Source organism: Salvia hispanica, chromosome 4 (genome assembly GCF_029641045.1).
Source record: "Salvia hispanica isolate PSC_SH4W2 chromosome 4, Shi_PSC_v1, whole genome shotgun sequence".
NCBI classification, from domain to species: Eukaryota; Viridiplantae; Streptophyta; class Magnoliopsida; order Lamiales; family Lamiaceae; genus Salvia; species Salvia hispanica.
Window position 1 is genome coordinate 53762754 of NC_142695.1, and position 25218 is coordinate 53787971.

The 25218-nt window shown below is 34.7% G+C and overlaps 1 long non-coding RNA gene across 3 annotated transcripts; it reads right to left on the reverse strand.

Moving 5' to 3' along the window:
- Positions 1 to 4028: 4028 nt before the first annotated feature.
- Positions 4029 to 19068, reverse strand: LOC125196836 (uncharacterized). 3 transcript variants are annotated; one of them, XR_016129078.1, is made up of 8 exons: positions 18891 to 19068; positions 18362 to 18466; positions 17463 to 17680; positions 17106 to 17176; positions 16910 to 16991; positions 13494 to 14630; positions 13157 to 13204; positions 4029 to 4346 (listed from the first exon to the last, which is right to left on the reverse strand). It is a non-coding gene; the product is annotated as an uncharacterized LOC125196836 (long non-coding RNA). The 3 variants fall into 3 exon arrangements; XR_007171948.2 differs by lacking the exon at positions 13494 to 14630; XR_007171949.2 differs by lacking the exons at positions 13157 to 13204; positions 13494 to 14630 and having other exon boundaries at positions 18891 to 19067.
- Between the last annotated feature and the right edge of the window lie 6150 nt (positions 19069 to 25218).

Consider the following 25218-nt stretch of genomic DNA (forward strand, 5'->3'; position numbering starts at 1 on the left):
AATTCATTTTAACTAATTCGCTTTTATAGTTAAAATGTCACGTATTTATTTGCTATACTTAGTTTGTATTTCTTAAATATGAAAAATGTAATTATCCAGCTTCGTATACTAAATGGTCACAAAAGTGAGGAGAATATAATTAGAAAAAATAAAGAACAATAGTGAGATTTTGGATGTGGAATGTTATGGTAGAAACACACGCAAGAAAAGAAGGTGGGAGGTGTGTATATATGCCAATTTTGACCCTCAGACTCGCACATACCTTTTTCACTTTTTAATCTCTTCATTTCGGTAAATTGTGTCTCAACTTTGTTAAAGAAACTTGTGATATATTTTTGTTACGAAAAATCCAAAGTTTAATCTTGCATTGCAAGTTTTCCTTTTTATTTGGGATCTAAGAGCATCCGCAATAGCGGACGTCTCGGTGGACGTCGGGACGTCCGACCGGCCCAAAATTTAATCTTGCATTGCAAGTTTTCCTTTTTATTTGGGGTCTAAGAGCATCCGCAATAGCGGGCGTCCTGGTGGATGTCGGGACGTCCGACCGGCCCAAAGTTTAATCTTGCATTGCAAGTTTTCCTTTTCATTTGGGGTCTAAGAGCATCCGCAATAGCAGACGTCCCGACGAACGTCCGCTATTGTGATGAACGAGACGGACACGGACGTCAGGGGCGAACGAGAGGTCATCTGCAAGTGAGCGCGGACGTCCCTCGGGTCGTCCGTCGTGACGTCCGTTATTGTGGTGACATGACGGACGCCCCGCGGACGTCCCTCGGGTCGTCCGTCGTGACGTCCGTTATTGTGGTGACATGACGGACGCCCCGCGGACGTCCCAATTTCCGTATTTTTTAAAAATTTAATTATGTATTTTTTTTTGAAATAAAATGGTTGCATTTTTCCTGTATTCGTGTCGAAATTTTATTCCGTAAATTGCATATTTGTGAATTTGTGAATTTTTAATATTGTTTTTGTCCGTCGGGATGTCCTTATGACGTGGCAGGAGGTGTTTTTGGGATATTCGTCGGCTTGTCTGTCGGGACATCCGTCCCTATTGCGGATGTTCTAATGGTGCCACTTGTGTACTTTTTACACTCTCTTTAATTGTTGTCATATACGTACAGATGGAGTATAATTTAAGACTCATATTTAAATATGAATAACATCATATATTCAAACTAAAATTAATATATGAACTTTAGGATTACTATATGGGACGATTAAGATCGATTACAAGTGACAATGAAATTTCTACTAACCATCAAGTGTAACTATGTCAATTAATATAACAATCATAATAGTAATCATTCCCGCAATTTGACTGATAATGACGTATTGCTATAAACTTATAACTATCCATATCCGATGTTTATAAGGTTGTTTCAGTATTAATTATAATGCTGTAAATTTTTTTAATCTTATACATCTCATCTCAATGGAAGCACTACATTGATTATTACCTTTAATTTGCTCATAACAAATCTATACCGACTCAAATCGAATAAAAACTACAAGCTCATTTTATTTTAGATACCATTTTTTAAGAAACATGAAGCAAATGGGTCTAACATGTTCCCATTAATCATTATAGAAAGTTATTTTGATTATCTTGTTGTTATTCACTCTTTTTTAAACCTATTTAATTATAATCATAGTTGATTGTGGATGACCACACGATCGATGTCGTTGGTTGATTTGAGTCTGTTTGATTGATCTTCACACATTTGGATTTGGACGACCGCACCTTTTCACAAACACTAAGTTACCTTGCTCAGAGAGATTTTAGAAAAATGATTTAATTTGCTAGCCTTTTGAAATTTGGGATTAAATTGAGTTTTCTTTTCTTTTGTCTTATTATTTCTCCCACGGTATTTAAGAATTGACCAAACTATCCCTATTATTTTCGCTGTATCGTTTTCAACCCCAATTTTGATACATAGCGTACATGAAATCACCGTCGCCACCGTCCTCCTCTCTTCCTATGTTATTGTTTTGATTTATTCATGTATGTATATGTTGAAGCGTGTGAATTTAATTGTGAGAATTTCAAGCTAATGTTGGAGCGTGCGAATTTCAAGTCACCGTGCCAAAAACTTGATCGTTTTGAAGAAAAAATGACATGAAGCAAATGGGTCCCATTAATCACCGTGCGAATTTCAAGTTACCGTTCCATTAATCATTATGGAAAGTTAATTATTTGGAATATCTTGTTGCTATTCACTCTTTTTTAAATCTACTTAATTATAATCGTAGTTGACATGACAAATAAATTGTTACAACTTGTTTGAAGACTGTACTCAAGATATGATTAGAAGAAATCAACTTTATATGGTTCCAAATTTTGATAATCTGCTTAACCAATCTCTATCTATTTGATTAAAATAAAAAGATTTCTTGTATATGGTATAGTTTTTAGCTAATATGAGTTCTTGATTAATCTAATAGGCTAGAAAAAAAATATGATAAGAAATAAACAATCATTTCAGTAAAAGTATGGTTAGTACATTGTACAAATGTCAATTTCTTTCCCTTTTATGCTAAAATATCTCAAAAGATTAAATAGTTAGGAATTGGATGGTAGGAGGCAGTAGCGGACACAATAAGGCTTTTAACGAAGGGCTTTAACCCCCGCCAAAGTATTACTCCCTCCGTCTAACAATAGGAGTCTCATTTCTTATCGGTGCGGGTTTTAAGAAATGTTAAGAAAAGTGAGTGGAAGAAAGTTAGTGGAATAGGGGTCCCACTTGTATATATTAGTTTTAAATGATATGTGAGTGGAATGGGTTGATGGAATGTGGGGCCTCTTTACCATTTATGGTAATTATGAACCGGGACTCCTATTCATGGACGAACCAAAATGGAAAAACGGGACTCCTATTCGCGGACGGAGGGAGTATTTTTTAAAAATTTTTGCTTGTAAATTTTTGAAAATTTGGAGAATTATCTTCTTAAGTCCTAACTAAGTCAATGGCTCTGAAGACAAAATGTTGAAGGTTGAATTGTTGGAAGGGGCTAACTCTGAGTTTTTGAAATCGTAGAAGAAAGCAATAATGGGCGCTGGTGGTTTAAAAGAGAAGATAATGAACAGTTAATGTGACTGAGTTTTAAAATACGACTATTTCGATTCATTTAATATTAGCAAAATATTGTTATATGAGTGTAGGAGGCGTCCTTTTTCAAGTACCAGTAATCTATTCCTTAGTCTTATTTTTTTTTATCTGTGGTATTTCTCTTAAATTTTTTCTTTCAATTCAGTTATACAAAATCTTATTCTTTCTACAGTTTTTCATAATTTTTATTGGAAAATTGATGATAAAAATATGAAAAAAAACTATATGTATATTGAATATGTGATTTAATTATAACGGTATTTGTTAGTATTTATTAACAAAAGGATCTGAGTTTTCCATCTTGTTTGATGCTACATATCTTATGTGATCAATTTGTATGAGTTTTATGGTTGTATGATGAACGTTTGTAGTATTTGTTTTGTTTTATTTTTATATACTCCCTCCGTCCGGTGGGAAATATACCAAAATACCGCACTTACCTTATCGAAAAAATACCGAAAATACAAATTTTTTGGTATACCGAAAATACAGATTTTTTTATAATCTATTAATTATGTTCCACACGAATACTAAATTATAATCATCAAAATCATCTCTTATTTAACAATATTGTCATCTTTAGATCCATCGCAATCTACAAGTATTATTACTATAATGAGAGCTTTATTCATAAGTTTATAACACATCCAAACAAATTATAAATGTAAAACCACAATAAAAACTAGACCCTCGCTCTTAAAATGGATTTTATACGTTCAATCAATTTATTTAAAACTAGTTGCAAATGCAAATAAGACACTACTTGGTGAAAGAAGGTAGCACTATTTGTCATGTATACTAAAAGAAATGTCATAATCTCACAAAACAATTAGATAAATTTTGATGCTACATACCATTCTGAAATATAGCATTTCATTTACATCCCATTATTTTGTTAAATTTTAATGGAAATTTTGGAAATACACAAGTAACCATACAAAATTACATTATTAGTCTCCTTTTATTCTACATAAAAAATATAATTTCTGCGAGATGCATATAACATGTGTTGCAGTATTACAAATATATAAGTCAATACTACCAACATACTTTATGCAATATCGATAGAAAAGGTAAAAAACAAATGGCTACATAGTATCCGAATAAAAAAGGGACCCATCTACACAAAGTGTTACCATTTGGAGTATGATCTTTTAGATGTGAACTTTTGCATTAAATTGATTGTGTGGCAATAGCTCTTCAGCATCGAGCTTGTGCGACCGTTAGAAGAGTAATGTCCTGTAATAAAAATAAACATATACAAATGCTAATGTTTCTCGTGACGAACAATTATGAGTACAAAAAAATGAAAAAAGGATATTAGATGGAAGTTAGAGTGTAAAATCTTGTATTAAATTGCATTGCAGGGCAAATCTCCCTTGGCAGTAGCTCATTAAGCATTTGCTTATGCGACTGCCAGAAGAGTAATGCCCTGTAACACAAATATACATATACCCGAGCTAATGCTTCTTACGAAAAATGACATTGAGAAAGCTTAAACTTTTGTATTATGTTGTATTGCGGGGCAAATCTCCTTTGGCAGTAGCTTATTAAGCATTTAGCTCGTGCGTCTGCCAGAAGAGTAGTCGCCCCGTAACACAAATATACACATCTCAAAAAATTGTAAATGTTTGCTGTGAGTCTTGTGACCAATAATAATGAGTGGCTTCATGTATATATAGCGTACCCCAGGTCGTACAAATAGTACATTCTACATCCATTCTTTATGCTCTAACCCGTCAAAAAAGATATCGTGATCAATTGATTCTGATGCACGGATAATATTTTTATATAGCCCCTAAAATAATTTTCATTATTTCTAATTTTTTCCACTATGCTTTCTATCCGGATTCTATTAATAACGACATCATGTCGAAATTTTATTTTTCCTTACTATTGAAATGTGTGTTTAGTTAATTGAGATAAAATTAAAAGGTAAGCACACGGCAGACCAAAGGCATTTTGATAAATTAATAAAAATTGTTGAAATAGATGATTAAAAAGATAAGAACATGGCTCTTTAACATTCAAAGGGACGAAGAAGATGGAGAAGGCAAATACTGGTAAAAGAGCTCTAAAACTAAGCATCTACAGCCTGTGTATAACTTTTTTTTCCCTTCTTTCACAACTTGATATGTACAAAGTGATCCAAAAAAATATAAGCAAAACCACAAATGAAAATACCAAACAGCACATTCTCAGGAATAAATTTCTGGATCCTCAATCATTATATCCACTGTTTTTTCATTGGCCGGTTTGATGAAATAAATACTACATTATGAATATAGGGGTTTGATCTATGAAAACTAGATTTAAATACAAAAACGCAGAACAATATCATGCATAGGACATTTTTAGGTCATAGTTAGTTTATTGTTAGGTTATACTAACAAAGAATGACCTAAAATGTTCTTAACATGACATTAAACCAAAATATTATAATATGACCTAAAACTGCTTAATTATGACCTTCCGTGTTTTTGGTTAATTATTGACCATTAGATCTTCTAATCCTAGGACCAAGATTTGAGCGGCATTTCTGAATTAAATGCATACTTGTTTTGAACATTTGAGTCAAGTGACTTAATTACTTCAGTCATATACATCTCTAAAACTTCATCTATATTTAAAGAGGAAACTACAAGGGCTTATTATCAACAAAGAAAAGTACATTAATGTTTTTTTATATATAAATGATTATTGAAAGTTGATAAACCAGATTATGATGCTTTAGTTATTACCCTTGAAATATATAAAAAAACAAGAAATAAATTGAAACAAACTAGGAATTAACTCTGTCAATTTATCAACATGTTGTCTATCAAATTTAAGTCACTAAAACACCACCAAGAGATGGAATTGCATATGGAGTTGATCGAAACGTGGCAATGAGAAAGTAAATAAATTTGTTTGGAGAAATATGTACTATATAAATTGGGTTGAATTGAAAAGGGATTCTATGAGAACTTATACTGGTGGGCCCAGCATCACTTTTCTAAAATAGAAGGGGAATATTTTATTGTCTTTATAATACATTTATTCAAGATTTTAGGGCAGGAATTGTCCCCGGATATGCCACATTTCTAAAGCATATCCCAGTTTGGGAAGAATATATAAATATATACGTAAAATAGGTGTAATCAAGAGAGTTTCTTGTTCTGGTGAATTTATGTGGCAACTCGAGCGCGGGTGCTTTTAATAAAGCAGTCAAAAGTGGAGTTAATGGCGAATAGGAATTAAAGCATGCATGCACATGCATACTCAATCTTTTTGTATAGACTTACAATTATGCATATATATTATCACAAGATACATATATGCCGTGGAGTTGTTTAACCATCAGAATTGAAGAACCATCAGAATTGGAGAACCAATTAGTTCGTTGAATCATTAATATAAGTTGGCATCACAACATTTATAAGTTGTTAACTTTCAATATCAATATCACAAGACTCTACTAACATTCATGAATCAGCAAACTAGTATTGAGTCAAGAGTGATATATTTTGTGTCATCTGATATTAATAAATCAACTAACTGGTTTTGAGTCTGAAACTGATATATTTTGTTATATCAACTGATATTAATAAATCAACTAACTAATATGATTCTTAAGTCTTATTTTAATCAATCAACTAATATGATCATGATATTATATAGGCTTAATAGTTAAATCATGAAATTTTGTCAAATTCTGGTCAGTCCTACAAGGTTTGAGATCGGACTACTAAATCATAAAGTTTCAAGTTTTCTCAGTTGTCTCATCTATATACAAAATATTATCTTTTGATAATGTTCAAAACGATGAATTTCAGTAAAATAAGAAAGATAAAAGGTTAATTTATAAGGGACTGCATAATCATTTGAAAGATTGATCATATTTAGTACTCCTAAGTTAATATATATACATAACATAAGAAAATTTAAATGTATACATCCATACAAAATTATTATACAATTATTAATAATTTTTATATTTATTGATTAATAAAGATTTTTTTTATCATAGTACTGCTCGTCTAGTCGTGCTCATATAGATTTTAAATAGCAAGATAAAAAATACATATTAATTTATAGTAATATATTTTAAGCAACTCGAATATAATTATGTAAGTATCATATGTACACATGCAGAAAATAATTATTAGCGTATGAGGTTATAAGAATGCACTTGGTCGTTAAAATTAGTGGTGACTTCTTGATGAAAATGAATAGTATTATTATTATCAAATATACACGCATCATGCATGCATGAATGGCCTATTTATTTAAGTGAACATGAAAAGAAAATTGCCATTATATGAGAATAATTTACTACTACCAAATACTACCAATAGTCATTTTCTTATAGTTTAACAACCTATCGAAAACGAAATATAAAAAGAAATCAGAATATCCCCCGAAGCTTTCTAAATTAATTCGAAAACAAAAAACAAAAAGCAGGTTATGAAGGTAGAAAGACGCTTAACTAATACTCCCTGTCTAGTTATGTTTTAAGATAGTGTTCGTTTGGGAAGAGAGGTATTCCTCAAAGCCACCTAAAACATTTTTAAAAATAAACAATATATTGACTCGACATCACTGATACGATTATTGGTCAACACATCTCAAAAAAGCAAGACGTAGAACAATTAATTCAAGGATGTATCGCGGGGCAAATCTCCTTTGGCAGTATGCTAAGTGCTGAGTTAGCATTATCCGCTACCTACTGCCAAAGGAGTAATTACCCAGTAATGCATCCCTAATTTCACAAGGCTCCATTTTCTGATGAACATTCAAGAGCCCATTCCTTCTATATTTATAGTTGAACCTAAAAACACGGTTTCTCCAAACCTATATTTCAAGCATATTCTTACTCCTCAGGAATAAACTATTCGTTTCTACACAGAGATAGCAAAGAGTTTACAATATTTTTTAATGTTCATTGCATATAACATAGTACAAGACAGTCGTAATCTTTTTTACGTGCGGTTACAACTTAATTTAGCTTACTTTAGTTTATGTGAATCGTATGTGGTTTGATGCTTGATTCCAAGTTGACTCATGTCGACTATTGGAATTTATAATGTCATCTTCACACTATTATGTCTAAATAAGCATGGTCTATAATTAATCAGAATGATGCGTAACAAACTTTGTATACACCATAAGCCATCCTTATATACATGCTAAAATAATGAAGCAAGGAGACAAGTTCACTTTTCATGATTGATAATTGCGTTACATGATTGCTCAAATTCCACTATTTCAATGGGATATGGATCAAACAAAAATTAGCTTAAAAATGGTTATCACGAAACTTGAGATATCCCAAAGCTCTAATCCACCTAAGTCTATTTAGGTTAATCCTCAAAGTACTGATGTTAAGGTTGAAAGGGAACCTATTCATGAAGTCCCAAACTTGAGATTTCATGTTACTTAGTATTATAGGAATCAAAAAGAGGGTGATTTTCCTATTGACAAGAATCATCTTTCTTAATTCTTAACTACATGTGTGTTGTTAATGATGGTTAATGTAGTGCCTGGTGAAGAAAAATTAACGACATAAGAACGAGGAATCTTATATGTAAGAAAGCAAAAAACCAAGGGATCTGATTCCTTACGACATGGCAAAATAAGCTCGATGTAAAAGAGCATATCCATGGGAGAAAAAAAGGGGGAGTGAAGGTGAGAACTTTTTTGTAATTACCATGACCCCAAAGAAAAGCAAAGGGTGAAAACCAAAAAGGATCGGAATCGACTGGAAGCATATGCTATGTCCTCATTCAAGTTCAACATAAGCATATGCCACCGAAGGTTCTTAGTTAGGTCCTATATAAAGGCTGGACATCAACTCTCCTGACTTATATTTGGATCGAGTCGAAGAAAGATAATAATGATGTGGGGCGAATAACAGTGCGATCCTCCTTGGGCAGGAAGAACATGCACATGCATACTTGTTTCTTTGCCAAAGGAGAATTGCCCTGCCATTCAATCCCACAATGCAGCACCGCTAAACAAGTGGTTTCCTTCTATTGGAGTGTGTGAATGGTGATTAACTATTTTTAGTTCTACTCTTCAACTTAAGTTGACAGGTGCTTTGGTGACTTCCCACCATCCAGAAAGTCCAGCCAAGCAAGAAGCTAGCTTTTATAAGTTCTTACAGTCCGGCAATTCTGGTTGCTTGATGATGGAGCAACTTGGCTACTAGTTCAACGATGTCATCACAATTCGGCACTCACTATGTTATATTGTATCATCACAATTCTTCAAGAGTTTCGACATATCGATTGTCGGAAAACATTGTCAATCCTCTACAGTCTTGTCTCGACGGTTTATTCTCTATCAGTCAGTGGAATCACTATAAGTTTAACATCTAAATAAATGGTTTGTCTTATGCATAGATGTTATCATAAAATACATATATGTGATTTATAAATGCACTGTGTATATAAAGATTATCATGTAGCATGAAAATGTTACATTATTGATCATCCATTTAGTCAAGGTATATGTAAGCCAAAGAATCACAATATTGGTTCTTAGTTTAGAAATTAACTAGTAATGGTTCCTACCATGACTTTCTCCATATTAAGGATGAGAGACCCTGAAAACGGAGAACTAATTTTCAGTTCTTCGATAGCGAAGATCTATGAAGATTATGCATTTATTTGCTATGAATGCAATACCAAGATCCGAATCTCATGATGGGGGAATATTTCATTTTTTAGTTAAGTTTATTTCGTGGAAGTACATTTAACTTTATACGTCTAGTTCAATGTTTCATATTTTCAAGAAAATGTGGTTTTCACTACAACTCACATTATAGCTAGTTAGTTATTTCAAAAATGTTAGTCAATGATGGAAACGAACCCAGCTTCTTCTAAGAACAATAGATCACACAAAACATTAATGGTCTAGATTGTTTTTAACTAACTCGGCAAAATCATTATTTATCTATATTTTAAGCTACTCGAACACATTTTATACATAATATATATAATTAATATTTAAATTTATAAAGATATAAGAATGCTCTTGATCGTTAATATTATGTATTTGAATATGACTTTTTATTTAATGTTTTCTTGCCCTACGTATAACGACCAACCTATCGAAAACGAAATACTACTATATGGAGTACCAATTACATGGTTTCCACCATAAAAAGCAATCAGAATATATTACTAGATTCTAAAAAACTCGAAAATAAATTAACTAAAGAATGTTATGAAGACGTAAAAATTCTTTAAGTATAATTTTGTTTTCAAATAAAAGTTCTATTGGAAGAAAAGCATTCCTCAAAGCCATATAATACATTTGTAAAAAATCCTGGTAAAAAACTAAGAAAGAGAAAAGGAAAGAAGGAAGGGTTGAAGTTCACGCCCTCTTTAAAATAAAATGAAATCAACTGCTATATCATACAGTTATTCTAAAGCAAACCATACATAAATATTGACTCGACAACCCTATTATATTACCTCATTTTGTGAAGACATTCCAAAAGGAAAGACAAAAAATTATAAAATACTAATTAATTTAAAGATGTATTGCGGGACAAATCTCCTTTGACAGTGCAATGAATGCTAAGTTAGCATCATCCGCATACTAATAAAATAATAATTTTAAGGATGTATCGCGGGGCAAATCTCCTTTGGCAGTGTGGCGAGTGCAAAGTTAGCATCATCCGCATACTGCCAGAGGAGTAATTACCCAGTAATGCATCCCTAATTTCACACTGCTCCATTTTCTGATGAACATGACAGTAGATCTCTTCCCTCTATATTTATAGTTGAACCTAAATACACACGGTTTCTCCACAGCTATAAATATTTCAAGCATATTCTTGTAGCAAAAGGTGATGCGGTCACCCTGACCGCCCCCACACCCCGGCCCGATAGTTTGTGAGGTGGTTCAATTAGGGTACACAGCGGCCCGTTAGAGAGGAGGCCTTCAACCCACTGTCCTGACAGGAGCCCATCTCCCAAGGCCTCACACTTGTGCCTGAGAGATGGAAGCTCCCACACGCCAGTAGTGGAATTCGAATTCAAGCATATTCTTACTCACCAGGAATAAACTATTTGCTTTGAAGCACATATTGCGTGGGTTAAAACAGGAACTATAACAAACTTTTGGATTTACTCTATATTTTTTTGTCAAAAATAACTTTTTAAATTTGGCTCTAGTCATAAGGGCAACCTTAATCTATTTGGCCACAATAATATACCCCCTCCGTCGAGATAGTTGGGGCGTTTCTTGTAGACACATGATTTAAGAAATTGATGCATTAAAGGTTAAAGTGGAGAGAGTAAAGTGAGAGAAGAAATAAAGTAAGAGAGATGAAGAGAGAGTAAAGTATGAAAGAAGATAAAATATTTGCCAAAAAAATGACTCAACTATCTTGAATCAACCCAAAAAGGAATATGAATCCAAATTAGGATTGGAAAACACAAAAAAAAAAAAAAAAAAAAAAACCAAAAAAGGAATATGACTCAACTACCTTGAGACGGAAATATAAGATAACATAGTGCTACAAGACAGTCATAATCTTTTCTACGTGCGGTTATAATTTAATTTAGCATACTTTTGTTTATGTGCATCGGATGTTATTTGATGCTTGATTCCTAGTTGACTCATGTCCCCTATAGGAATTTATAATGTATTATCACAAGATTATCTCTATAACAACCATGAATTAACTTCGATAATTACATACATCATATACTATATAAAAAAAAGAGAACGGTGCGTACTAAACTTTATTATAACCATAAACCATCCGTATATATAAAATAATAGTGCAAGGTGAAGTTTACTTTTCATGATTGCTAATTAAGTCACCCGATTGAGTATTTTTTAGTATCTTTATTACTAGGATATCTCAAATTCCACAATTTTAACGGGATATGAATCAAATCAAAATTAGCTCAAATAACACTTACTTAATCCTCAAAGTAAATGACTCTACTGATGTTAAGGTTGAATGAGAACCTATTCATGAAGTCCCAAATTTGAGTTTTCATGTTACTTATTAAGGAAATCCAAGAGAGTGACTTCCCTATTGACAAGAATCATCATTCTTAATTCTTCACAACATGTGTGTTGATAATGAAATTGAACGTAGCGTCTGGTGAAGAAAAATTAACGACAAAAGAACGAGGAATCTTATATGTAAGAGAGCAAAAAACCAAAGGATCTGATTCCTTACGGCATGGCAAAATAAGCTCAATGTAAAAGGGCATATCCATGGGATAAAAGAAGGGAGGGTGAAGGTGAGAACTTTTTTGTAATTACCATGACCCCAAAGAAAAGCAAAGGGTGAAAACCAAAAAGGATCAGAATCGACTGGAAGCATATGCTATGTCCTCATCCAAGTTCAACATAAGCATATGCCACTGAAGGTGCTTAGCTAGGTCCTATATAAAGGCTGGACATCAACTCTCCTGACTTGGATCGAGTCGAAGAAAGATAATAATGATGTGGGGCGAATAACAGTGTGATCCTCCTTGGGCAGGAAGAACATGCACATGCATACTTGTTTCTTTGCCAAAGGAGAATTGCCCTGCCATTCAATCCCACAATGCAGCACCACTAAACCAGTGGTTTCCTTCTATTGGAGTGTGTGAATGGTGATTAACTATTTTTAGTTCTACTCTTCAACTTAAGTTGACAGATGCTTTGGTGACTGCCCACCATCCAGAAAGTCTGACAAGCAAGAAGCTAGCTTTTTTAAGTTCTTACAGTCCTGCAACTCTGGTTGCTTGATGATGGAGCAACTTGGCTACTAGTTCAACGATGTCATCACAATTCGGCACTCACTATGTCATATTGTATCATCACAACTCTTCAAGAGTTTCTACATATTAATTGTTGGAAAACATTGTCAATTTCCTCTACAGTCTTGTCTCTACAGTTTATTCTCTCTCAGTCAGTGGAATCACTAGGGGTCACCAAAAAACCAGTCCTAATACGTCTCTCAACGATCAGTTGAGCCCTTCTAAACAATTCCACAGTAAATATTTGAAGCAATAAAGTGGTGTCATTAAAGTAGCATGTAAATAAGAAAAAACCTGAAATGCTGGCACAATTTGAAGCCCTTCACATGTATGATCAACCACCTAAGTAATTTTCCAATCACAAAGAGAATTGTTTTTTTAGAGGGAAGTGAAGAAAAGGTTAAGTTAGATAGTACTACATGTTATTGCTATCGATCTACTGAATCGTTTATTATCGGATGTCTCAAAGGGACTGTGGAGTACTTTTTTTGTTGTATTCCTGTTCGTGCTCATATATTTTTTCCCTCAAGTTGTAATTTTATGATCCAACTGTGCTTATTTATACGTATCGTTAAAGCTTCATGTTTCTTTGAGCATCGGCAAATCTCAGCACTACAATTCCAGAATGTACCTCATATTTGAGTGTTTGAATGAAGGAACTAAACAAGAACTAATGTAGGTCCCTTATCACCTAACCTGAATTTTAATAAATTTCTATCAGCACTAATTAAGATATCACATAATACATTATACGGTAGAGGAGCATCCGAACCAATTAAGTTTAGGGAGACTGAGAGCATGTACTATTACAATTGATAAGATAGATGATTGAATATTTTTATCTTTATGACTAGGATTTCTCTAATCTCACATTTTCAATGAGATATGAATCAAACAAAATTAGCACAAACGAAATAACATAATTAAAGCCTTGTGATATTCCAAAACACCAATCTTTCAAAATAAACAAGAGATTAGTCTATCATTTTTTCTTTATACAAGTTAAAGTAACCTATTGCACTCGCCTTCTGATTTTCACCAAGAACGTGACTCTTGACGCCGACGTAAGTTTAAACGACAATGTCATCATATTTTTCTAAGCAGTTTGCACTTGTGATAAATATCTACTGCTTATCCTATCTATTACATCAACTACATTGAAATCATATCTTATCAAATGATTAATGTTTGTATAATTGTAGTATTAATATTTTTGATAAATGGATTTTGCATGTCAATACTTTTTATATATACTACATCGCTGCTTCTTTTTAGGACAATGTATCACACAAACATAATGGTATGGATTGATTTTTGATTACCACGATAAAAATAATATTATTCGTCTATTTTAAGTAGCTCGTATATATTCCAAGCATCATAATAATCATATTCATACGTGTATATACAGAAAATAATTAACATATATAAACTTATAAAGATATAAGAATGCACTTGATCGTTAATATTAGTAGCACCTTCTTGATGTATATGAATGTGACTTTCTAGCTTATTTATGTTTTCTTACAGTATAACGACCAACCTATCGGAAACGAAATGTAAAGATACTACTGCATAGTTTCCACTAAAAAAGAAAAAGAATCTGAATATCTGAGCTTCTGAAAAATTTAAAATAAATTAACTAAAGCATGTCATGAAGATATAAAAATGCTTAACTAACATTTATGTTTTCAAATAAGACTTCTATTGGGAAGCAAAAGCATTCTTCAAAGTCATCTAAAACATTTTTAAAAAGTCCTGGTAAAATCTGCAACGAGAAGAACTCCTCTTTTAGTGGGTTGCGAGAAAATAAAAAGTGAGAAAAAGAAGGATTGAAGTTCACTGCATTTTTCCAGATATTTATATGCTGTATTAGAATATACAATGAAATCGACAGCTATAGCCTATAGTTCTAAAATAAACCACATATATTGACTCGGCGACACTATAGTCTATATATGTTACCTCATTTTGTGAAGACATCTTAGGAACCAAAGACGTAGAATAATTAATATAAGGATGCATCGCGGGGCAAATCTCCTTTGGCAGTGTGCCAAGTGCAAAGTTAGCATCATCCGCCTACTGCCAAAGGAGTTATTACCCAGTAATGCATCCCTATTTTCACAATGCTCCATTTTCTGATGAACAGTTAAGAGCCATTTCCTCTATATTTATAGTTGTACCTAAATACACACGGTTTCTCCACAGCTATGTTTCAAGCATATTCTTACTCACCAGGAATAAACTGTTCGTTCGAAGCACACATGGAATAGCAAAGAGTTTGCAGTATTTTTTGTTTGGAATGAATCTAAATTTCGTTGGCTGGTGATTTTTGAATCTAATAGGCAATCCGACGACGTACTAGCATTTAGAACAAATTGACAAGAGTTATTATTTACTAATATCGAATTTCAAGTGCTGATCCATTCTGTTGCGTCCATAGACAAAAGACAACTACAATATATTTGGTTACAACAGAGTAATGTAAGAAAACATAGTAGTACAAGACAATCATTATCTTTCTAGGTGGTTAAAATTTAATTTAGAACCTTTAGTTTATGTGAATCAGATCTGATTTGATGCTTGATTCGAAGTAGACTCATGTTGGCTATTGGAATTCATAATGTCATTATCACAAGATTATGTCTATAATAACCATGAATTAACTTCGGTAATTACATACTAGGAGTACATAATATATTATGATAAGAATATGCCTACTCAATTTTATTATACAGCATAAACTATCCCTATAAACGTACTAAGATATTAATAAAAGAAGACATTTATTTTTCATGATTGAGTATTTTTATCTTCATTACAGTGGATTTTTCAAATTCCACCATTTTAATGAGTTATGAATCGAATTAAAATTAGCTCAAATAACAACGATTATCAAGGACATTGAGATATTCCAAAGTTCTAATCCTTAAAAGTATTTGCTCCTACTAATGTGAAGGTTGAATATCAAATCACAAACTTGAGGTTTTGGATGCTTAGGAATCGAAGAGGGTGATTTTCCTAGTGACAAGAATCATCTTTCTTAAATCTAAACTACATGTGTGCTGTTAATGAAATTGAACGTAGCACCTGGGGAAGAAAAATTAACGACACGAGAATGAGGAATCTTATACTATGTAAGAAAGCAAAAAAAAACCAAGGATCTGATTCCCTACGACTCGGATAAATAAGATCAATGTAAAAACGCATATCCATGGAAGAAAGGGAGGGGGGGGGGGGGGAGTGAAGGTAAGGACTTTTTTGAATTACCATGACCCTAAAGAAAAGTAAAGGGTGTAAAAACAAAAGGATCAGAATAGACTGGAAGCATATGCTATGTCCTCATTCAAGTTCAACATAAGCATATGCCATTGAAGGTGCTTAGCTAGGTCCTATATAATGGCTGGACATCAACTCTCCCAATTTATATTTGGATTGGGTTGAAGAAAGAAAATAATGATGTGGAGAGAATAACAGTGCGATCCTCCTTTGGCAGGAAGAACATGCACATGCATACTTGTTTCTTTGCCAAAGGAGAATTGCCCTGCCATTCAATCCCACAATGCAGCACTACAGATTACAGAACCAATGGCTTTCTTCTACTGGTGTGCGTGAATGGGTGATTAATTATTTCAAGTCCTATTCTTCAACTTAAGTCGACATGATGCTGGTGACTTACCAATCATCCAGAAAGTCCGGTCAAGCAAGAAGCCAGCTAATATGAGTTCGTACAGTCCTACAATTCTAGTTGGTTACTAGTTCAACTGCATCACACAATATGTTATATACTACTATCACAATTCTTCTAGTGTTTCTGCATATTGATTGTTGGAAACCAGTGTTACTTCCTTTACACTCTTATCTCTACAGTTAATTCTCTATCAGCCAGTTGAGTCACTAGGGGTCACTAAAAACCAAGTTAAATAAGTAAACATGCAATGTCCCTAATATTTATCTCAACTATCACTTGAGTTCTTTCAAACAATGCCACAGTAAAAATTTGAAACAATAAAGTTGTGCCGATAAAGTATCATGTAAATAAAAAACCTGAAAAGGTGGCACAATCTGGAGTCCTTGACATGTACAATTAACCACCTAAGTAATCGTCCAATCACAGTGAGCTTGGTATCTGTATGTCGAAAATATGAAGTTCACAAAGCTACTTAGTAAAAGAAGCTGCAACCAAAGCACTGGTGAATAAGAAGCAAATATATCTAGGCAGTTATGATCAAAATATCATTACCACGCAGAGAAGGACCTGAGCTTGCAATTATTCCTGACTGTGACGGTTAACCCTTAAACACCACTGCATCTCTACAACAAATTTAATCTTTTGTCATATAAATTTACCATATACCCTCTGCTCTTTGATAGAACACAATATTTATGTAGAAAGTTAGGAACGAGATCACCCATGAGTCTGCATACCATATCTTGAATCTAAGTTCACATACTAAATGTGAAATAACTAATCAACCATTTGTCTAGACAAGTAGGATTAGATCCCAACTACTGCAATACCGCCGAAGAAAGTAATATGCCACCAGAACAACAATACTCAGTGAAGGAGGAAATACATGTGAAAATCAAATGTAAATACCTCTTAAAACCCCACCAAATCTCAAAAACCTTTCCAATTGGAACTCCAAGACACCTCAAAATGCTACTAGATTAGTTGAAGAAAAGACTGATGACCGTAAATAGTTTTGTAGGCCAATTAGTGAGCAAATCTCATCTGGCAGACAGTCAAAGAAGGCATGGATCTCGTAAATGCTTAGCAGACGACTGTCTGCTGAAGGAGACTTCCCAATAATTCACCTGCACCATAGATTCAATTACCCCTTGCCTAACATCACTCATAAGACCAAAGTAATGAATAGTACAAAAATCAGCTTTTGCTTCTGTTACTGCGTAACATGTTCTGATAGATGCTTTAATAGAAGACTGGGATCATATTCAGGTAAAGGCATAAGGATAGAAGTCAGAATAATGCTTAGTTCCCTTATCTCTAATGGAGTTTTTCGAACAAAATCTGAATCTTAGATCACAGTTTGGTGTGTTTAAGCAGCCCAATCTTTTCAGAATGGTTATAATATGAAACAAATGTGTGAGTGAGTATCTCTGAGGTGATATGTGCGCGTTTGAAAGCATGAGAAAGAGATTATCCAAGTTATCCATCCGATAAGTGTAGAGGAAGGATGTCGTATTGTCAGTGGAAGTCATATTACAACATGGCAATTCATCATATTCAATGTGATCATCAACATTTTTCAGCTAAATACTACAACCTAGGCATACCAAGGAATTAGTTAAAGTCAGAGCTAAATGATTGCTACAGTTAAATGCTACTCCTAGACAATTCAGGAGAATGTGTTTTGTTTTATACCCAGATGATGCTATTTCTTTGAATCAGCACTATGTGAGTGCACAAGTTGGACTATGCATATACCTAACTACAGTGTAAATTAAGTCCAGTGACACATTAAGCTATGGACAAACCTTATTAACAATGCTTCAAGCAACTTATCATGAGGTTTCTGTTGGATTTGTTGATAAGTGCAGTCCAGCATTATTGTTGATTCCTTGATGAAGATAAACCAAGACCTGCAAGGGGACCATGAATGCAACATAAAAAGTGAAAGAAGGCTTAGAGGCATTGTTCCACGGCATATACCATTGAATTCCTAGAGAATATCCACGGCAAATATTTTGAGAATACCCCCGCTGAAGCTTAACAGTACACGCAATGGAGAACAATAAGAATGTGCTTCTCCTTTGGCAGAATAATGCCATTGTGTGTGAAATTGTAAATAATTATGCCAAAGGAGAATTGCTCGCCATTCTACATTTCCATAATTGTGTTTAATACTCTCGATTATCAAGCAAGTTGAAAGATCCAAATCTATATGAATCGATAGAAATTGGTAACAGAAATCGACAAAGGTCAAGATAGGACTTGGCAGAGCCAAAATTACCCAATAATTAAGCAAGGGGGCTGAGATTTAGGTTCATATACCAAATTCAATACCTACAAATTTCGCGCGCTTCCGTAATCGTCTGATTTCTGAATCATGTGATCACGAATATTTTAAGCTAAATGAGCAGTTGCTAGGCAGCATGAGATCTCGAATTCAGAAAGGAAAACATAAACAATAGCAGCAGAATAAAAACGTGAACTGAAGCAGAAAATGTACAAACAGTAGCATAATTTGTGAAGAAATTTACCGCTGAGTCTCATAGTATTTCCGAATATTCACCATGCCCTTCCTCTATCGCATATATCAGATTATCAGTCACTTAATTGATGTTTAGCAATGTGTAATCTTGTGTTATTTTCAAATGCAAAATTTATTGCTCCCTCCTCTCTAGTCTCATATCATACATTTCACTCATATTTTATTATAAAATTATATTCCAACTCTCCTATTCAGTCCCCATATATCAATATACATACATTTCACTCATGTTTTATTATAAAATTATATTTCAACGACGTTGAAATATAAATTTGGAGGCAAAAACACAGGAGGCAAAAACACATTTGGAGGCAAAAACACAGCCAACGACGTTGTTTCAAGCGAAGAAGCGGTAGATCGATGCTTCATGTGGAAAGAAGCACCATGGACCATAGCCATGGTCATGCCTAAATGCCCCCCAAGGGCATCATCTAAGTTAGAAAATGTTGTTTCTTAGATGAAAATACTACAGTCAATATTGCAGGCTCATAAAAAGTTTAGTACTCCGTAGTGTAAAAGATTCTCTGAGATGAGTGTAATATATAAGTAAACATGTGGGTACAACTGTACAAGGTACGTATAGTAAAGTAACCCATGTTATTATGCATGTACCAATTAGCATATATAGTTGGCAAAACATATCCTATCTAAGTCCTTGTACTTTGAGTCTTTGATTATTTATTTTAATAGACCTTTATACAATTTTTTTCGTTTTAATAAGGTCTTGTACTTTTATATTTGATATATTTCAATCCTTATTTATTGGAATCCTTAATTTTTTTGTTATAAAATAACACATCATATATTAATTATTTAAATATATTCCCCCAAATATCCTAATTGAACAATATCAACATAACATAAATATAAAAAAAAAGGACAAAAACAAAAACAAAAACAAAAACAAAAACAAAAACAAAACCTTAAAAATTTCAAAACTTTAAAAGAATTTCACGGATTTATGACATTGGAATCAAATATTAAATTAATTAATATTCAAACTTTAATTAAATAACCTACGCATATATCACTCGTCTTTAATGAGTTCCAACTGTTATAATCAAACAACAAATTTCTTCGTCGCTGTGCGCCATTTTAGGTTTTATTTTGATGAAGGTGATAAAGGGAGACGTTCGGCTGTTCGATATGCATTTGATTCAGGAGGAGACGCATCGCCAAAGCTTTTGCTTTCAACTCTCGTCGTTGGTTCGTGGCTTCCACCTTGAGAACAAGGTAGATTACAACTGTGAGGGAGTTGTTACGATCCTATATCTTAGTATTTGGTTATCTTTTGATTCACCATATCTTTCTCATATATTGTTTTCTTGCTCGATAAGCTAGGCTTCTAGTATTTATATCATTTTAGGCATTCAATAAATTAATGAAATTATTATTTTCGCCCAGTTGAGTGCTTATCAAGAAATCCTAATTGTTTATCGCTGCCGACGAAATCGAATCTCGCGCCCAGCTCTATCTTTGGAGATCACCGCCGACCAAGCACTTGGGCGCCGAATTAATAAAACGGATTTTGTTTCTTGTGCTCTCTTTACGCGTTGAGTGAAGACGTCCCTTAACAATATCCGTATTTATACGTATATCAGTACTTGTTACTTTACCTCGTGCAAATCGGCATATATGTTTCTTGTTAAGACGTTGTAAATGTAATAATTACTTAATAAATTCAATTGCAACCAACCATCTTAATATTAATTGCTGGTAAAAGTGTATTATAAATAAGTTCAATTGATATTATGTTTGTATATTATTCTGTTGATAATGGTTTAGTAAATTAATATAAATAGTAGAGATTATGTGGATTTTTGCTATTTATAATAGAGTGAACTATAAAAATGGTTCATGGACTATTGGTTTATCTCGCCCATAGTCCCTGGACTTTAAAAATATCGCCAGTAGTCCCTGGACAAAGGGTTTATCTCGAAATTGGTTCTTTTGACTTTTTTTGGTACGAAAATGTCCTTTTGAGGGGTTTTGGGGGATTTGGACAATTTGATCTTTTTACACTTTTAACATTTTAAATATGATATTATTTCAGTTATGTACTAAATCTGATGTATTTCAAAATTATCATTCTTCTTCCCTTTTGTCATCCTTCACTTTGTTTCTTTATTTCAATATTAGATTTAATTTTACAAAATATTAAATTTAAATTTTTAAATATCAATAAATTTTTTTAATTACAAAAATTATTAAATAAAAAAAATTAATAGTCATAATCAATATTTGAAAGTGTATAATATTTAATCAATATGACAACGACTTAGTTTTAATCAATATTTAATAGCTTTAATCATAAATATATCATATAACACGATTTATTCTGAAATAAATATGCATCTAATGTTAGACAAATATAATTTTTGTTTATTAATTTGAAAACAATCAAAATTTACTAGTAATTTCCAACAAAAATACTCCTATATAAAATTTTTAGAAGGATCAAATTTTTAGTCAACTTCATAATATTCAATCACAAGCAATTATAACAACCGAACGAAGGCTAAATAGAATAGCTCTTATTTTTCCATCATGATTAATATTATTTGTGTGTACTTCTTCAATTCAGCTGAATATTATTAAATAACAAAAATTAATAGTTTTAATCAATATTTGTAGTGTCCATGAGTTAATAGTTTAATTAAAATTTTTATTGATATTTAAAAATCAAAATTTAAAATTTAATTTTATAAAATTAAAAATAATATTGAAATAAAAAAAACAAAGTGAAGGATGACAAAATGGAAGAAGAATGATAATTTTGAAATAATATCAAATTTAGTACATAACTGAAATAATATCAGATTTAAAATGTTAAAAGTGTAAAAAGATCAAATTGCCCAAAACCCTCAAAACCCCCAAAAAGGCATTTTCGTACCAAAAAAGCCAAAAGGATCAATTTCAAGATAAACCATTAGTCCAGGGACAACTGGCGATATTTTTAAAGTCCAGGGACTATGAGCGAGATAAACCCATAGTCCAAGGACGATTTTTCAAGTTCACTCTTTATAATAATATAATAAAGAAATTAAAATAAACTCCTAAATGATAGAAAGTATAAAGTTTAGTAATTTTGAAATAAACTAAAGTTAAATTACTAATTTGATACAAGTACTAGTATAATTAAATAATCATTCATAAAATTAACCCCTAGCAATGGAAAGCTAGTATTGTAGGAAGTAAATAATATATTAAAGTCATTAATTATACAGTGTAGGCCGGGAAAGCACAAGCCATTATTTAATTATATAACACATAAAATGGGCAATAAATTCATGTAAGCTTATCAATGTGTACACATTTCATTATATTATTATAAGAAAAAATATCATTAAAAAAAGCATTTTGCATAAAAGTTATATGGAGTATTATTTTATGTGAAGAAAAATCAATCTGGCCATTCATTTAGTCGTTTTTTTATGGAATAAATTGATTTTCAATTCTTAGAATTAACATGGGGAATTAAGCTAGATAGTTATATTAGGAACAAATATATACAGGAAAATGATTAAAACAAATAATTTTTATAATATAATACTGTATGTATGTAAATATATATAACGAAATTTGGGAGCTTTTGCCCCTAGTAATAAGATAGCTATCCCCCTATTTATGATTTAAAATACAAATAAAACCATAGGGCCAAAAATTTGTGAATTGTGAGTTAAGAGAGTTTCCATGGGGCGTGAATACAATTAAAACAAATTTCATAATACAATACAAATTTGACACACTTGCCTACTTCATAAATATCGTAGAAAGTTAATTGCACAATAATTATTTTCAGTACCCTCCTAAAGCGCTTGCTAGCATATACCAAGAAATGCCCATTGCTGGAGGGTGAGAGGCAGGGCCAGCCGGTGGCTCGAGCTGACCCATGCACGACTCAAGAGCCGTAGATGTTGCCACACGCAGACGCTTGTCCCCGCCACTCGTCTAGTAAGAAGGAGAGGGTTTGCCCGCAGGGGCTTAGCGCAGTTGGTTCCGGGGGAGCAGATATTGCTACAAGGAGCTGGGTTCGAATCCCACTACTGGCGTGTGGGAGCGTCCATCTCTCAGGCACAAGTGTGAGGCCTTGGGAGATGGGCTCCTGTCAGGATAGTGGGTTGAAGGCCTCCTCTCTAACGGGTCGCTGTGTACCCTGATTGAACCGCCTCACAAACTGTCGGGTCGGGGTGTGGGGGCGGCCAGGGTGACCGCATCACCTTTTGCTACAAGAAGGAGAGGGTTTGACACGTGAGAATTTTTTAGTGCAGTAAAAGTAACTTTTTTTCAAAATGATAGGATTAACAGCCCTCGGTCAATTTTTAAACATTTTTTTACTCCATTTTACAAGAGCAAGTTTGCCAAATGACTGTGTAAACAATATTTAGGGAAAATATAGAAATCGTTAATTGTTTTAATTTAATGAAGGCGGCCACGACCTCTCTCAGAGCATCTCCAATGGCGGCGAGCGGGCCGGCTAGCTGATTTCCGGCGCAAGCCGGTCCGCTCGCTGAACCATTGTGGGCGGCGAGCGCCAATTCGGCGGAAAAATAGGAGAGCACTCGCCGATTGACTCGCTGCCATTGTAGGCTGGCGACCGGTCGTTTTTTTTTTTAATTTAATTTCCGAAACACTATATATACACGATTTGAACGTTATTTTCATTTGCACCACTTGTTTTAACGAGTTTTCTCTCTCTCTGAATTTCTGTACAAGAGCAATAACGCAAAATGGATAACAACAACGAGTCTACTCCAGTAATGAGCGGGTCTCAAACTCCCACGGTACCCATGGGAGGTGGATGGGGACCGATGGGTGGGTACTACAATATGTACCCATGGCAGTAGATGATGCCCGGGATGGCCGCCGGGGGTAGTGGTGTGCCGGGATGGCATGCAAGGGATGCCGGACGGGCAGATGATGCCGGGTTGGGATGGCAGGGGATGCCGGGGTGGGGGCCGGGGATGCAGCTCGGGATGCATGGGACACCGGGGGGGGGGGAGGGGGGGACAATGTCTATTGCCCCAGTCTTGATTTTTTGACTGCTTCTTCGCAGACATCGACCCCAACGGAGACGCAGTTCACTGGGGTGGAGACTTTCTCCTTAGAGGAGTTGGGGATAGATCTCGAGGATGCGGACACTCCCGTTCAAACGGGAGATGTAGGCAGTGGTCGGGCCGCACTGAAGAAGAAGAGGAAGGGCAAGGGGGTGGTCGGCGAGTCGTCGCAGCCGACTGATGACGGCTGCCCGGCACGGAGGAAGTGGACGGATGCGGAGAACGTGGCGCTGTCCAGGGCTTGGGTGAGTGTTTGCGATGATCCCGTCAATTCGAACAATCAGAAGATCGTCAACTTGTGGGCTAAAATATCAGCAGCCTACAAGAGATTTTGCCCGGAGGGGAGGCCACATAGCGGGGAGGAGTGCCGGAAGGGGTGGGAACGAATCAGGACTGCGGTCTCCCGATTTGCGGGCTTGTACACAAACGCCCTCCGCATGAAGACTAATGGCCAGACTGACGAGGACTGCAGGAGGATAGCGGAGAGAGCATTCCCCGTACCGAGGACTTATAAGGATTTCACTTATTGGAACTGCTATCTGGTGCTGATGGATTCCGAGAAGTTCCGGGCGGGTGTCGATGCTGGCTGGCCGAAGAAGCAGCGGCTGAACCTCGCCGGTGACAACAGCAGCAGCGATGGCTCCCACGAGCTCCCCGGCGATGTTCAGGAGTTCCCAACTCCTCCATCGTTCACTCGCCGCACTCGTCCGGTTGGTCAGAGGAGGGCGCAACGGGCAGCTAGGGGAGGCGTCCGGGGGTCCCAGGAGGTCCAGTCGGCATCCTCCCCAGTGGCAAGTCGCCAGCCGAGCTCGCCCGCATCGGGCGTCAAGCACAGCAGCGGAGAATGCATAAGATCATAGGTGAATAGAGGGCGGCAACTGACCTCCTCGAGAGTATGCGGGTCGATTTGGCGGCCGCCGCGGCAGAGGCAGGGGGCTCAGATGCGGCCTCAGATGCGGCAGATTTGGGGGTCCCGGGTAGCGGCGAGGACGACGGGGGGCTCGTGTGTGGAAGCCCGATTTTTTTTTTATTATGTATTTTTTTTAATTAATGTACTTTTTTT